Below are 17,561 nucleotides of genomic sequence, written 5' to 3' on the forward strand. Positions count from 1 at the left end.
GCTGAGACAGGCCGGGGATCAGGGGCTGAGACAGGCTGGGGATCAGAGGCTGATACAGGCCGGGGATCAGGGGCTGATACAGGCCGGGGATCAGGGCCTGAGACAGGCCGGGGATCAGGGGCTGATTCTGGCCGGGGATCAGGGGCAGATACAGGCCGGTGATCAGGGGCTGAGACAGCCTGGGGATCAGGGGCTGACAGGCCGGGGATCAGGGGCTGAGACAGGCCGGGGATCAGGGGCTGAGACAGGCCGGGGATCAGAGGTAGATACAGGCTGGGGATCAGGGCCTGATACAGGCCGGGGATCAGTGGCTGATACAGGCCGGGGATCAGAGGTAGATACATGCAGGGGATCAGAGGCTGAAACAGGCCGGGTATCAGGCCAGGGATCTGGGGCTAAACAGGCCAGGGATCAGGGGCTGAGACAGCCCAAGGTACTCGGGCTGATAGAGGCCGGGGATCAGGGGCTGATACAGGCTGGGGATCAGGGGCAGATACAGGCCGGGGATCAGGGGCTGAGACAGGCCGGAGATCAGGGGCTGAGGCAGGTCAGGATCAGGGGCTTATACAGGCCGGGAATCAGGGGCTGATACAGGCTGGGGACCAGGGGCAGATACAGCCTGGGGATAAGGGGCTGAGACAGGCCAGGGATGAAGGGCTGAAACAGGCTGTGGATCAGGGGCTGAGACAGCCTGGGGATCAGGGGCTGATACAGGCTGGGGATAAGAGGCTGATACAGGCCTGGCATCAGGGGCTGATACAGGCCGGGGATCAGGGGCTGATACAGACCGGGGATCGGGGCAGATACAGGCCGGGGATCAGGGGCAGATACAGGCCGCGGATCAGGGGCTGAGACAGGCCGGGGATCAGGGGCTGAGACAGGCCATGGATCAGGGGCTGAGACAGGCCGGGGGTCAGGGGCTGATACAGGCCGGGGATCAGGGGCTGATACTGCCTGGGGATCAGGGGCTGAGACAGGGCGGGGATCAGGGGCTGTGACAGGCCGGGGATCAGGGGCTGAGAGAGGCCGGGGATCAGGGGCCGATACAGGCTGGGGACCAGGGGCAGATACATCCTGGGGATCAGGGGCTGAGACAGGCCGGGGACCAAGGGCTGAAACAGGCTGTGGATCAGGGGCTGAGACAGGCTGGGGATAAGGGGCTCATACAGGCCTGGCATCAGGGGCTGATACAGGCCGGGGATCAGGGGCTGATACAGACCGGGGATCAGGGGCAGATACAGGCCGGGGATCAGGGGCAGATACAGGCCGGGGATCAGGGGCAGATACAGGCCGGGGATCTTGGGCTGAGAGAGGCCAGGGATCAGGGGCTGAGACAGGCCGGGGATCAGGGGCTGATACAGGCTGGGGACCAGGGGCAGATACAGCCTGGGGATAAGGGGCTGAGACAGGCCAGGGATCAGGGGCTGATACAGGCTGTGGATCAGGGGCTGAGACAGCCTGGGGATCTGGGGCTGATACAGGCCGGGGATCAGGGCCTGAGACAGGCCGGGGATCAGGGGCTGATACTGCCTGGGGATCAGGGGCTGAGACAGGCCGGCGATCAGGTGCTGATACAGGCCGGGGATCAGGGGCTGATACAGGCCGAGGATCAGGGGCTGAGACAGGCCGGGGATCAGGGGCTGATACAGGCCGGGGATCAGAGGCTGATACAGGCCAGGGATCAGGGGCTGAGACAGGCTGGGGATCAGGGGCTGATACAGGCCGGGGATCAGGGGCTGATACAGGTCGGGGATCAGGGGCTGATACTGCCTGGGGATCAGGGGCTGACACAGGCCGGGGATCAGGGTCTGATACAGGCCGGGGATCAGGGGCTGATACAGGCCGGGGATCAGGGGCTGATACAGGCCGGGGATCAGGGGCTGATACAGGCCGGGGATCAGGGGCTGATACAGGCCGGGGATCAGCGGCTGATAAGGCTGGGGATCAGGGGCTCATACAGGCAGGGGATCAGGGCCTGATACAGGCTGGGGATCAAGGACCGAGACAGCCTGAGGATCAGGGGTTGATACAGGCCGGGGATCAGGGGCTGATACAGGCCGAGGATAAGGGGCTGATACAGGCCGGGGATCAGGGGCTGATACAGGCCGGGGATCAGGGGCTGATACAGGCCGGGGATCATGGTCTGAGGCAGGCCGGGATCAGGGGCTGAGACAGGCCGGGGATTAGGGTCTGAGACAGGCCGTGGATCAGGGGCTGATACAGGCCGGGGATCAGGGGCTGATACAGGCCGGGGATCAGGGCCTGAGACAGGCCGGGGATCAGGGGCTGATACTGCCTGGGGATCAGGGGCTGAGACAGGCCGGCGATCATGGGCTGAGACAGGCCGTGGATCAGGGGCTGATACAGGCCGAGGATAAGGGGCTGATACAGGCCGGGGATCAGGGGCTGATACAGGCCGGGGATCATGGGCTGAGGCAGGCCGGGATCAGGGGCTGAGACAGGCCGTGGATCAGGGGCTGATACAGGCCGGGGATCAGGGGCTGATACAGGCCGGGGATCAGGGCCTGAGACAGGCCGGGGATCAGGGGCTGATACTGCCTGGGGATCACGGGCTGAGACAGGCCGGCGATCAGGTGCTGATACAGGCCGGGGATCAGGGGCTGATACAGGCCGAGGATCAGGGGCTGATACAGGCCGGGGATCAGTGGCTGATACAGGCTGGGGATCATGGGTTGATACAGGCTGGGGATCAGGGGCTGAGACAGGCCGGGGATCAGAGACTGAGACAGGCCGGGGTTCAGGGGCTGATATAGACCGGGGATCAGGGGCTGATACAGACCGGCGAACAGTGGTTGATACAGGCTGGGGATCAGGGGCTGATACAGGCCTGGGATCAAGGGTCGACACAGTCTCGGGATCAGGGGTTGATACAGGCCCGGGATCAGGGGCTGATACAGGCCGGGGATAAGAGGCTGATGTAGGCCGGGGATCTGGGGCTGATACAGGCCGGGGATCAGGGCCTGATACAGGTCGGGGATCAGGGGCTGATACTGCCTGGGGATCAGGGGCTGATACAGGCCGGGGATCAGGGTCTGATACAGGCCGGGGATCAGGGGCTGAGACAGGCCGAGGATCAGTTGCAGAGACAGGCTGGGGATCGGGGCTGATACAGGCCGGGGATCAGGGGCTGATACAGGCCGGGGATCAGGGGCTGATACAGGCCGGGGATCAGGGGCTGATACAGGCCAGGGATCAGTGGCTGATACAGGCTGGGTATCAGGGGCTCATACAGGCCGGGGATCAGGGGCTGAGACAGGCCGGGGATCAGGGGCTGATACAGGCCGGGGATCAGGGGCTGAGACAGGCAGGGGATCAGAGGCTGATACAGGCCCGGGATCAAGGATCGACACAGTCTGGGGATCAGTGGTTGATACAGGCCCAGGATCAGGGGCTGATACAGGCCGGGGATCAGGGGCTGATACATGCCGGGGATCTTGGGCTGAGACAGGCCAGGGATCAGGGGCTCAGACAGCCTGGGGATCAGGGGCTGAGACAGGCCGGGGATCAGGGGCTGATACAGGCCGGGAATCAGGGGCTGAGACAGGCCGGGGATCAGGGGCTGAGACAGGCCGGCGATCAGGGGCTGAGACAGGCCGGGGATCATGGGCTGAGACAGGCTGGGGATCAGGGGCTGATACAGGCCGGGGATCATGGGTTGATACAGGCCAGGGATCAGGGGCTGATGCAGGCCGGGGATCAGGGCCTGATACAGGTCGGGGATCAGGGGCTGATACTGCCTGGGGATCAGGGGCTGATACAGGCCGGGGATCAGGGTCTGATACAGGCCAGGGATCTGGGGCTGATACAGGCCGGGGATCAGGGGCTGATACAGGCCGGGGATCAGTGGCTGATACAGGCCGGGGATCAGGGCCTGATACAGGCCGGGGATCAGCGGCTGATACAGGCCGGGGATCAGTGGCTGATACAGGCCGGGGATCAGGGCCTGATACAGGCCGGGGATCAGCGGCTGATACAGGCTGGGGATCAGGGGCTCATACAGGCAGGGGATCAGGGGCTGATACAGGCCGGGGATCAAGGACCGAGACAGCGTGAGGATCAGGGGTTGATACTGGCCGGGGATCAGGGGCTGATACAGGCCGAGGATAAGGGGCTGATACAGGCCGGGGATCAGGGGCTGGTACAGGCCGGGGATCAGGGGCTGATACAGGCCGGGGATCATGGGCTGAGGCAGGCCGGGATCAGGGGCTGAGACAGGCCCGGGATCAGGGGCTGAGACAGGCCGTGGATCAGGGGCTGATACAGGCCAGGGATCAGGGGCTGATACAGGCGGGGGATCAGGGGCTGAGACAGGCCGGCGATCAGGTGCTGATACAGGCTGGGGATCAAGGGCTGATACAGGCCGAGGATCAGGGGCTGATACAGGCCGGGGATCAGGGGCTGATACAGGCTGGGGATCAGGGGCTGAGACAGGCCGGGGATCAGGGGCTGAGACAGCCTGGGGATCAGGGCCTGTTACAGGCCGGGGACCAGGGGCTGATACAGGTCGGGGATCAGGGGCTGATACTGCCTGGGGATCAGGGGCTGATATAGGCCGGGGATCAGGGTCTGATACAAGCCGGGGATCAGGGGCTGAGACAGACCGGGGATCAGTTGTAGAGACAGGCTGGGGATTGGGGCTGATACAGGCCAGGGATCAGGGGCTGATACAGGCCGGGGATCAGGGGCTGATACAGGCCGGGGATCATGGGTTGATACAGGTCGGGGATCAGGGGCTGATACTGCCTGGGGATCAGGGGCTGATATAGGCCGGGGATCAGGGGCTGATACAGCCTGGGGATCAGGGCCTGTTACAGGCCGGGGACCAGGGGCTGAGACAGGCCGGGGATCAGGGGCTGAGAGAGGCCGGGGATCAGGGGCTGATACAGGTCGGGGATCATGGGTTGATACAGGCCGTGGATCAGGGGCTGATGCAGGCTGGTGATCAGGGCCTGATACAGGTCGGGGATCAGGGGCTGATACTGCCTGGGGATCAGGGGCTGATACAGGCCGGGGATCAGGGTCTGATACAGGCCGGGGATCAGGGGTTGAGACAGGCTGGGGATCAAGGACCGAGACAGCCTGAGGATCAGGGGTTGATACGAGCCGGGGATCAGAGGCTGATACAGGCGGGCGATCAGGGCCTGAGACAGGCCGGGGATCAGGGGCTGATACTGCCTGGGGATCAGGGGCTGAGACAGGCCGGTGATCAGGGGCTGAGACAGGCCGTGGATCAGGGGCTGATACAGGCCAGGGATCAGGGGCTGATACAGGCGGGGGATCAGGGGCTGAGACAGGCCGGCGATCAGGTGCTGATACAGGCCGGGGATCAAGGGCTGATACAGGCCGAGGATCAGGGGCTGATACAGGCCGGGGATCAGGGGCTGATACAGGCTGGGGATCAGGGGCTGAGACAGGCCGGGGATCAGGGGCTGAGACAGCCTGGGGATCAGGGCCTGTTACAGGCCGGGGACCAGGGGCTGATACAGGTCGGGGATCAGGGGCTGATACTGCCTGGGGATCAGGGGCTGATATAGGCCGGGGATCAGGGGCTGATACAGGCCGGGGATCATGGGCTGAGGCAGGCCGGGATCAGGGGCTGAGACAGGCCGGGGATCAGGGGCTGAGACAGACCGGGGATCAGTTGCAGAGACAGGCTGGGGATCGGGGCTGATACAGGCCAGGGATCAGGGGCTGACACAGGCCGGGGATCAGGGGCTGATACAGGCCGGGGATCATGGGTTGATACAGGTCGGGGATCAGGGGCTGATACTGCCTGGGGATCAGGGACTGATACAGGCCGGGGATCAGGGGCTGATACAGGCCAGGGATCAGTGGCTGATACAGGCTGGGGATCAGGGGCTCATACAGGCTGGGGATCAGGGGCTGAGACAGGCCGGGGATCAGGGGCTGATACAGGCCGGGGATCAGGGGCTGAGACAGGCCGGGGATCAGGGACTGATACAGGCCGGGGATCAGGGGCTGATACAGGCCGGGGATCAGGGGCTGATACAGGCCGGGGATCAGGGGCTGATACAGGCCGGGGATCAGGGACTGATTCAGGCCGGGGATCAGGGGCTGATACAGGCCAGGGATCAGTGGCTGATACAGGCTGGGGATCAGGGGCTCATACAGGCTGGGGATCAGGGGCTGAGACAGGCCGGGGATCAGGGGCTGATACAGGCCGGGGATCAGGGGCTGAGACAGGCCGGGGATCAGAGACTGAGACAGGCCGGGGTTCAGGGGCTGATATAGACCGGGGATCAGGGGCTGATACAGACCGGCGAACAGTGGTTGATACAGGCTGGGGATCAGGGGCTGATACAGGCCCGGGATCAAGGGTCGACACAATCTGGGGATCAGGGGTTGATACAGGCCCGGGATCAGGGGCTGATACCGGCCGGGGATAAGAGGCTGATGCAGGCCGGGCATCTGGGGCTGATACAGGCCGGGGATCAGAGGCTGATACAGGCCGGGGATCTTGGGCTGAGACAGGCCGTGGATCAGGGGCTGATACAGGCGGGGGATCAGGGCCTGAGACAGGCCGGGGTTCAGGGGCTGATACTGCCTGGGGATCAGGGGCTGAGACAGGCCTGCGATCAGGTGCTGATACAGGCCAGGGATCAGGGGCTGATACTGGCCGAGGATCAGGGGCTGATACAGGCCGGGGATCAGGGGCTGATACAGGCCGGGGATCAGGGGCTGATGCAGGCTGGGGATCAGGGGCTGAGACAGGCCGGGGATCAGGGGCTGATACAGCCTGGGGATCAGGGCCTGTTACAGGCTGGGGACCAGGGGCTGAGACAGGCCGGGGATCAGGGGCTGAGACAGGCCGGGGATCAGGGGCTGATACAGGTCGGGGATCATGGGTTGATACAGGCCGTGGATCAGGGGCTGATGCAGGCCGGTGATCAGGGCCTGATACAGGTCGGGGATCAGGGGCTGATACTGCCTGGGGATCAGGGGCTGATACAGGCCGGGGATCAGGGTCTGATACAGGCCGGGGATCAGGGGTTGAGACAGGCTGGGGATCAAGGACCGAGACAGCCTGAGGATCAGGGGTTGATACAGGCCGGGGATCAGGGGCTGATACAGGCGGGCGATCAGGGCCTGAGACAGGCCGGGGATCAGGGGCTGATACTGCCTGGGGATCAGGGGCTGAGACAGGCCGGCGATCAGGTGCTGATACAGGCCGGGGATCAGGGGCTGATATAGAGGCCGAGGATCAGGGGCTGATACAGGCCGGGGATCAGGGGCTGATACAGGCTGGGGATCAGGGGCTGAGACAGGCCGGGGATCAGGGGCTGATACAGACTGGGGATCAGGGCCTGTTACAGGCCGGGGACCAGGGGCTAAGACGGGCCGGGGATCAGGGGCTGAGACCGGCCAGGAATCAGGGGCTGATACAGGCCGGGGATCATGGGTTGATACAGGTCGGGGATCAGGGGCTGATACTGACTGGGGATCAGGGGCTGATACAGGCCGGGGATCATGGGTTGATACAGGCCAGGGATCAGGGGCTGATGCAGGCCGGGGATCAGGGCCTGATACAGGTCGGGGATCAGGGGTTGATACTGCCTGGGGATCAGGGGCTGATACAGGCCGGGGATCAGGGTCTGATACAGGCCAGTGATCAGGGGCTGATACAGGCCGGGGATCAGGGGCTGATACAGGCCGGGGATCAGTGGCTGATACAGGCCGGGGATCAGGGCCTGATACAGGCCGGGGATCAGCGGCTGATACAGGCTGGGGATCAGGGGCTCATACAGGCAGTGGATCAGGGGCTGATACAGGCCGGGGATCAAGGACCGAGACAGCGTGAGGATCCGGGGTTGATACTGGCCGGGGATCAGGGGCTGATACAGGCCGAGGATAAGGGGCTGATACAGGCCGGGGATCAGGGGCTGGTACAGGCCGGGGATCAGGGGCTGATACAGGCCGGGGATCATGGGCTGAGGCAGGCCGGGATCAGGGGCTGAGACAGGCCCGGGATCAGGGGCTGAGACAGGCCGTGGATCAGGGGCTGATACAGGCCAGGGATCAGGGGCTGATACAGGCGGGGGATCAGGGGCTGAGACAGGCCGGCGATCAGGTGCTGATACAGGCCGGGGATCAAGGGCTGATACAGGCCGAGGATCAGGGGCTGATACAGGCCGGGGATCAGGGGCTGATACAGGCTGGGGATGAGGGGCTGAGACAGCCTGGGGATCAGGGCCTGTTACAGGCCGGGGACCAGGGGCTGATACAGGTCGGGGATCAGGGGCTGATACTGCCTGGGGATCAGGGGCTGATATAGGCCGGGGATCAGGGGCTGATACAGGCCGGGGATCATGGGCTGAGGCAGGTCGGGATCAGGGGCTGAGACAGGCCCGGGATCAAGGGCTGATACAGGCCGAGGATCAGGGGCTGATACAGGCCGGGTATCAGGGGCTGATACAGGCTGGGGATCAGGGGCTGAGACAGGCCGGGGATCAGGGGCTGAGACAGCCTGGGGATCAGGGCCTGTTACAGGCCGGGGACCAGGGGCTGATACAGGTCGGGGATCAGGGGCTGATACTGCCTCGGGATCAGGGGCTGATATAGGCCGGGGATCAGGGTCTGATACAAGCCGGGGATCAGGGGCTGGGACAGACCGGGGATCAGTTGCAGAGACAGGCTGGGGATCGGGGCTGATACAGGCCAGGGATCAGGGGCTGATACAGGCCGGGGATCAGGGGCTGATACAGGCCGGGGATCATGGGTTGATACAGGTCGGGGATCAGGGGCTGATACTGCCTGGGGATCAGGGGCTGATATAGGCCGGGGATCAGGGTCTGATACAAGCCGGGGATCAGGGGCTGAGACAGACCGGGGATCAGTTGCAGAGACAGGCTGGGGATCGGGGCTGATACAGGCCAGAGATCAGGGGCTGATACAGGCCGGGGATCAGGGGCTGATACAGGCCGGGGATCAGGGGCTGATACAGGCCGGGGATCAGGGACTGTGACAGGCCGGGGTTCAGGGGCTGATATCGACCGGGGATCAGGGGCTGATACAGACCGGCGAACAGTGGTTGATACAGGCTGGGGATCAGGGGCTGATACAGGCCCGGGATCAAGGGTCGACACAGTCTGGGGATCAGGGGTTGATACAGGCCCGGGATCAGGGGCTGATACCGGCCGGGGATAAGAGGCTGATGTAGGCCGGGCATCTGGGGCTGATACAGGCCGGGGATCAGAGGCTGATACAGGCCGGGGATCTTGGGCTGAGACAGGCCGTGGATCAGGGGCTGATACAGGCGGGGGATCAGGACCTGAGACAGGCCGGGGTTCAGGGCCTGATACTGCCTGGGGATCAGGGGCTGAGACAGGCCTGCGATCAGGTGCTGATACAGGCCAGGGATCAGGGGCTGATACTGGCCGAGCATCAGGGGCTGATACAGGCCGGGGATCAGGGGCTGATACAGGCCGGGGATCAGGGGCTGATACAGGCTGGGGATCAGGGGCTGAGACAGGCCGGGGATCAGGGGCTGATACAGCCTGGGGATCAGGGCCTGTTACAGGCTGGGGACCAGGGGCTGAGACAGGCCGGGGATCAGGGGCTGAGACAGGCCGGGGATCAGGGGCTGATACAGGTCGGGGATCATGGGTTGATACAGGCCATGGATCAGGGGCTGATGCAGGCCGGTGATCAGGGCCTGATACAGGTCGGGGATCAGGGGCTGATACTGCCTGGGGATCAGGGGCTGATACAGGCCGGGGATCAGGGGCTGATACTGCCTGAAGATCAGGGGTTGATACAGGCCGGGGATCAGGGGCTGATACAGGCGGGCGATCAGGGCCTGAGACAGGCCGGGGATCAGGGGCTGATACTGCCTGGGGATCAGGGGCTGAGACAGGCCGGCGATCAGGTGCTGATACAGGCCGGGGATCAGGGGCTGATATACAGGCCGAGGATCAGGGGCTGATACAGGCCGGGGATCAGGGGCTGATACAGGCTGGGGATCAGGGGCTGAGACAGGCCGGGGATCAGGGGCTGATACAGGCCGGAGATCATGGGTTGATACAGGCCAGGGATCAGGGGCTGATGCAGGCCGGGGATCAGGGCCTGATACAGGTCGGGGATCAGGGGCTGATACTGCCTGGGGATCAGGGGCTGATACAGGCCGGGGATCAGGGTCTGATACAGGCCAGGGATCTGGGGCTGATACAGGCCGGGGATCAGGGGCTGATACAGGCCGGGGATCAGTGGCTGATACAGGCCAGGGATCAGGGCCTGATACAGGCCGGGGATCAGCGGCTGATACAGGCTGGGGATCAGGGGCTCATACAAACAGGGGATCAGGGGCTGATACAGGCCGGGGATCAAGGACCGAGACAGCCTGAGGATCAGGGGTTGATACAGGCCGGGGATCAGGGGCTGATACAGGCCGAGGATAAGGGGCTGATACAGGCCGGGGATCAGGGGCTGGTACAGGCCGGGGATCAGGGGCTGATACAGGCCGGGGATCATGGGCTGAGGCAGGCCGGGATCAGGGGTTGAGACAGGCCCGGGATCAGGGGCTGAGACAGGCCGTGGATCAGGGGCTGATACAGGTCAGGGATCAGGGGCTGATACAGGCGGGGGATCAGGGGCTGAGACAGGCCGGCGATCAGGTGCTGATACAGGCCGGGGATCAAGGGCTGATACAGGCCGAGGATCAGGTGCTGATACAGGCCGGGGATCATGGGTTGATACAGGCTGGGAATCAGGGGCTGAGACAGGCCGGGGATCAGGGGCTGACACAGCCTGGGGATCACGGCCTGTTACAGGCCGGGGACCAGGGGCTGAGACAGGCCGGGGATCAGGGGCTGAGACAGGCCGGGGATCAGGGGCTGATACAGGCCGGGGATCATGGGTTGATACAGGTCGGGGATCAGGGGCTGATACTGCCTGGGGATCAGGGGCTGATATAGGCCGGGGATCAGGGTCTGATACAAGCCGGGGATCAGGGGCTGAGACAGACCGGGGATCAGGGGCTGATACTGCCTGGGGATCAGGATCTGATACAGGCCGGGGATCAGGGGCTGATACAGGCTGGGGATCAGGGGCTCATACAGGCTGGGGATCAGGGGCTGAGACAGGCCGGGGATCAGGGGCTGAGACAGGCCGGGGATCAGGGGCTGATACAGGCCGGGGATCAGGGGCTCATACAGGCTGGGGATCAGGGGCTGAGACAGGCCGGGGATCAGAGACTGAGACAGGCCGGCGTTCAGGGGCTGATATAGACCGGGGATCAGGGTCTGATACAGACCGGCGAACAGTGGTTGATACAGGCTGGGGATCAGGGGCTGATACAGGCCTGGGATCAAGGGTCGACACAGTCTCGGGATCAGGGGTTGATACAGGCCCGGGATCAGGGGCTGATACAGGCCGGGGATAAGAGGCTGATGTAGGTCGGGGATCAGGGGCTGATACTGCCTGGGGATCAGGGGCTGATACAGGCCGGGGATCAGGGTCAGATACAGGCCGGGGATCAGGGGCTGAGACAGGCCGAGGATCAGTTGCAGAGACAGGCTGGGGATCGGGGCTGATACAGGCCGGGGATCAGGGGCTGATACAGGCCGGGGATCAGGGGCTGATACAGGCCGGGGATCAGGGGCTGATACAGGCCAGGGATCAGTGGCTGATACAGGCTGGGGATCAGGGGCTCATACAGGCCGGGGATCAGGGGCTGAGACAGGCCGGGGATCAGGGGCTGATACAGGCCGGGGATCAGGGGCTGAGACAGGCAGGGGATCAGAGACTGAGACAGGCCGGGATTCAGGGGCTGATATAGACCGGGGATCAGGGGCTGATACAGACCGGCGAACAGTGGTTGATACAGGCTGGGGATCAGCGGCTGATACAGGCCCGGGATCAAGGGTCGACACAGTCTGGGGATCAGTGGTTGATACAGGCCCAGGATCAGGGGCTGATACAGGCCGGGGATCAGGGGCTGATACATGCCGGGGATCTTGGGCTGAGACAGGACAGGGATCAGGGGCTCAGACAGGCCGGGGATCAGGGGCTGATACAGGCCAGGGATCAGGGGCTGAGACAGCCTGGGGATCAGGGGCTGAGACAGGCCGGGGATTATGGCCTGAGACAGACCGGGGATCAGGGGATGATACTGCCTGGGGATCAGGGGCTGAGACAGGCCGGCGATCAGGTGCTGATACAGGCCGGGGATCAGGGGCTGAGACAGGCCGGGGATCAGGGGCTGGTACAGGCCAGGGATCAGGGGCTGAGACAGCCTGGGGATCCGGGGCTGATACAGGCCGGGGATCAGGGACTGAGACAGGCCGGGGATCAGGGGCTGATACTGCCTGGGGATCAGGTGCTGATACAGGCCGGGGATCAGGGGCTGATACAGGCCGAGGATCAGGGGTTGATACAGGCCGGGGATCAGGGGCTGATACAGGCCGGGGATCAGGGGCTGATACAGGCCAGGGATCAGGGGCTGAGACAGGCCGGGGATCAGGGGCTGAGACAGGCCGGCGATCAGCTGCTGATACAGGCCGGGGATCATGGGCTGAGACAGGCTGGGGATCAGGGGCTGATACAGGCCGGGGATCATGGGTTGATACAGGCCAGGGATCAGGGGCTGATGCAGGCCGGGGATCAGGGTCTGATACAGGCCAGGGATCTGGGGCTGATACAGGCCGGGGATCAGGGGCTGATACAGGCCGGGGATCAGTGGCTGATACAGGCCGGGGATCAGGGCCTGATACAGGCCGGGGATCAGCGGCTGATACAGGCTGGGGATCAGGGGCTCATACAGGCAGGGGATCAGGGGCTGATACAGGCCGGGGATCAAGGACCGAGACAGCGTGAGGATCAGGGGTTGATACTGGCCGGGGATCAGGGGCTGATACAGGCCGAGGATAAGGGGCTGATACAGGCCGGGGATCAGGGGCTGGTACAGACCGGGGATCAGGGGCTGATACAGGCCGGGGATCATGGGCTGAGGCAGGCCGGGATCAGGGGCTGAGACAGGCCCGGGATCAGGGGCTGAGACAGGCCGTGGATCAGGGGCTGATACAGGCCAGGGATCAGGGGCTGATACAGGCGGGGGATCAGGGGCTGAGACAGGCCGGCGATCAGGTGCTGATACAGGCCGGGGATCAAGGGCTGATACAGGCCGAGGATCAGGGGCTGATACAGGCCGGGGATCAGGGGCTGATACTGCCTGGGGATCAGGGGCTGATATAGGCCGGGGATCAGGGTCTGATACAAGCCGGGGATCAGGGGCTGATACAGGCTGGGGATCAGGGACTGATTCAGGCCGGGGATCAGGGGCTGATGCAGGCCAGGCATCAGTGGCTGATACAGGCTGGGGATCAGGGGCTGAGACAGGCCGGGGATCAGGGGCTGAGACAGGCCGGGGATCGGGGCTGATACAGGCCAGGGATCAGGATCTGATACAGGCCGGGGATCAGGGGCTGATACAGGCTGGGGATCAGGGACTGATTCAGGCCGGGGATCAGGGGCTGATGCAGGCCAGGGATCAGTGGCTGATACAGGCTGGGGATCAGGGGCTCATACAGGCTGGGGATCAGGGGCTGAGACAGGCCGGGGATCAGGGGCTGAGACAGGCCGGGGATCAGGGGCTGAGACAGGCCGGGGATCAGAGACTGAGACAGGCCGGGGTTCAGGGGCTGATATAGACCGGGGATCAGGGGCTGATACAGACCGGCGAACAGTGGTTGATACAGGCTGGGGATCAGGGGCTGATACAGGCCCGGGATCAAGGGTCGACACAGCCTCGGGATCAGGGGTTGATACAGGCCCGGGAGCAGGGGCTGATACAGGCCGGGGATAAGAGGCTGATGTAGGCGGGGATCTGGGGCTGATACAGGCCGGGGATCAGAGGCTGATACAGGCCGGGGATCTTGGGCTGAGACAGGCCGTGGATCAGGGGCTGATACAGGCGGGGGATCAGGGCCTGAGACAGGCCGGGGTTCAGGGGCTGATACTACCTGGGGATCAGGGGCTGAGACAGGCCTGCGATCAGGTGCTGATACAGGCCGGGGATCAGGGGCTGATACAGGCCGAGGATCAGGGGCTGATACAGGCCGGGGATCAGGGGCTGAAACAGGCCGGGGATCAGGGGCTGATACAGGCTGGGGATCAGGGGCTGAGACAGGCCGGGGATCAGGGGCTGATACAGCCTGGGGATCAGGGCCTGTTACAGGCCGGGGACCAGGGGCTGAGACAGGCCGGGGATCAGGGGCTGAGACAGGCCGGGGATCAGGGGCTGATACAGGTCGGGGATCATGGGTTGATACAGGCCGTGGATCAGGGGCTGATGCAGGCCGGTGATCAGGGCCTGATACAGGTCGGGGATCAGGGGCTGATACAGGCCAGGGATCAGGGGTTGAGACAGGCTGAGGATCAAGGACCGAGACAGCCTGAGGATCAGGGGTTGATACAGGCCGGGGATCAGGGGCTGATACAGGCGGAGGATGAGGGGCTGATACAGGCCGTGGATCAGGGGCTGGTACAGGCCGGGGATCAGGGGCTGATACAGGCCGGGGATCATGGGCTGAGGCAGGCCGGGATCAGGGGCTGAGACAGGCCCGGGATCAGGGGCTGAGACAGGCCGTGGATCAGGGGCTGATACAGGCCAGGGATCAAGGGCTGATACAGGCGGGGGATCAGGGCCTGAGACAGGCGGGGGATCAGGGGCTGATACTGCCTGGGGATCAGGGGCTGATATAGGCCGGGGTCAGGGTCTGATAGAGGCCGGGGATCAGGGGCTGAGACAGACCGGGGATCAGTTGCAGAGACAGGCTGGGGATCGGGGCTGATACAGGCCGGGGATCAGGGGCTGATACAGGCCGGGGATCAGGGGCTGATACAGGCCAGGGATCAGTGGCTGATACAGGCTGGGAATCAGGGTCTCATGCAGGCTGGGGATCAGGGGCTGAGACAGGCCGGGGATTAGGGGCTATTACAGGCCGGGGATCAGGGGCTGAGACAGACCGGGGATGAGAGACTGAGACAGGCCGGGGTTCAGGGACTGATATAGACCGGGGATCAGGGGCTGATACAGACCGGCGAACAGTGGTTGCTACAGGCTGGGGATCAGGGGCTGATAAAGGCCTGGGATCAAGGGTCGACACAGTCTAGGGATCAGGGGTTGATACAGGCCGGGGATAAGGGGCTGATGTAGGCCGGGGATCAGGGGCTGATACAGGCCGGGGATCAGAGGCTGATACAGGCCGGGGATCTTGCGGGGAGACAGGCCAGGGATCAGGGGCTGAGAAAGGCCGGGGATGAGGGGCTGATACAGGCCAGGGATCAGGGGCTGAGGCAGCCTGGGGATCCGGGGCTGAGACAGGCCGGGGATCAGGGGCTGAGACAGGCCGGGAATCAGGGGCTGAGACAGGCCGGGGATCAGGGGCTGATACTGCCTGGGGATCAGGGGCTGAGACAGGCCGGCGATCAGGTGCTGATACAGGCCGGGGATCAGGGGCTGATACAGGCCGAGGATCAGGGGCTGATACAGGCCGGGGATCAGGGGCTGAGACAGGCCGGGGATCAGGGGCTGAGACAGACCGGGGATCAGGGGCTGAGACAGGCCGGGGATCAGGGGCTGATACAGGCGGGGGATCAGGGGCTGAGACAGGCCGGCGATCAGGTGCTGATACAGGCCGGGGATCAGGGGCTGATACAGGCCGAGGATCAGGGGCTGATACAGGCCAGGGATCAGGGGCTGATACAGGCCGGGGATCAGGGGCTGAGACAGGCCGGGGATCAGGGGCTGATGCAGGCCGGGGATCCGGGCCTGATACAGGTCGGGGATCAGGGGCTGAAACTGCCTGGGGATCAGGGGCTGATACAGGCCGGGGATCAGGGACTGAGACAGGCCGGGGCTCAGGGGCTGATACTACCTGGGGATCAGGGGCTGAGACAGGCCTGCGATCAGGTGCTGATACAGGCCGGGGATCAGGGGCTGATACAGGCCGAGGATCAGGGGCTGATACAGGCCGGGGATCAGGGGCTGAAACAGGCCGGGGATCAGGGGCTGATACAGGCTGGGGATCAGGGGCTGAGACAGGCCGGGGATCAGGGGCTGATACAGCCTGGGGATCAGGGCCTGTTACAGGCCGGGGACCAGGGGCTGAGACAGGCCGGGGATCAGGGGCTGAGACAGGCCGGGGATCAGGGGCTGATACAGGTCGGGGATCATGGGTTGATACAGGCCGTGGATCAGGGGCTGATGCAGGCCGGTGATCAGGGCCTGATACAGGTCGGGGATCAGGGGCTGATACAGGCCAGGGATCAGGGGTTGAGACAGGCTGAGGATCAAGGACCGAGACAGCCTGAGGATCAGGGGTTGATACAGGCCGGGGATCAGGGGCTGATACAGGCGGAGGATGAGGGGCTGATACAGGCCGTGGATCAGGGGCTGGTACAGGCCGGGGATCAGGGGCTGATACAGGCCGGGGATCATGGGCTGAGGCAGGCCGGGATCAGGGGCTGAGACAGGCCCGGGATCAGGGGCTGAGACAGGCCGTGGATCAGGGGCTGATACAGGCCAGGGATCAAGGGCTGATACAGGCGGGGTTCAGGGCCTGAGACAGGCGGGGGATCAGGGGCTGATACTGCCTGGGGATCAGGGGCTGATATAGGCCGGGGTCAGGGTCTGATAGAGGCCGGGGATCAGGGGCTGAGACAGACCGGGGATCAGTTGCAGAGACAGGCTGGGGATCGGGGCTGATACAGGCCGGGGATCAGGGGCTGATACAGGCCGGGGATCAGGGGCTGATACAGGCCAGGGATCAGTGGCTGATACAGGCTGGGAATCAGGGTCTCATGCAGGCTGGGGATCAGGGGCTGAGACAGGCCGGGGATCAGGGGCTATTACAGGCCGGGGATCAGGGGCTGAGACAGACCGGGGATGAGAGACTGAGACAGGCCGGGGTTCAGGGACTGATATAGACCGGGGATCAGGGGCTGATACAGACCGGCGAACAGTGGTTGCTACAGGCTGGGGATCAGGGGCTGATAAAGGCCTGGGATCAAGGGTCGACACAGTCTAGGGATCAGGGGTTGATACAGGCCGGGGATAAGGGGCTGATGTAGGCCGGGGTTCAGGGGCTGATACAGGCCGGGGATCAGAGGCTGATACAGGCCGGGGATCTTGCGGGGAGACAGGCCAGGGATCAGGGGCTGAGAAAGGCCGGGGATGAGGGGCTGATACAGGCCAGGGATCAGGGGCTGAGGCAGCCTGGGGATCCGGGGCTGAGACAGGCCGGGGATCAGGGGCTGAGACAGGCCGGGAATCAGGGGCTGAGACAGGCCGGGGATCAGGGGCTGATACTGCCTGGGGATCAGGGGCTGAGACAGGCCGGCGATCAGGTGCTGATACAGGCCGGGGATCAGGGGCTGATACAGGCCGAGGATCAGGGGCTGATACAGGCCGGGGATCAGGGGCTGAGACCTGAGACAGGCCGGGGATCAGGGGTTGAGACAGACCGGGGATCAGGGGCTGAGACAGGCCGGGGATCAGGGGCTGATACAGGCGGGGGATCAGG

This window comes from Somniosus microcephalus, chromosome 3, assembly GCF_052327205.1.
Source record: "Somniosus microcephalus isolate GS21.2 chromosome 3, FLI_Smic_1.0, whole genome shotgun sequence".
Classification (NCBI taxonomy): domain Eukaryota; kingdom Metazoa; phylum Chordata; class Chondrichthyes; order Squaliformes; family Somniosidae; genus Somniosus; species Somniosus microcephalus.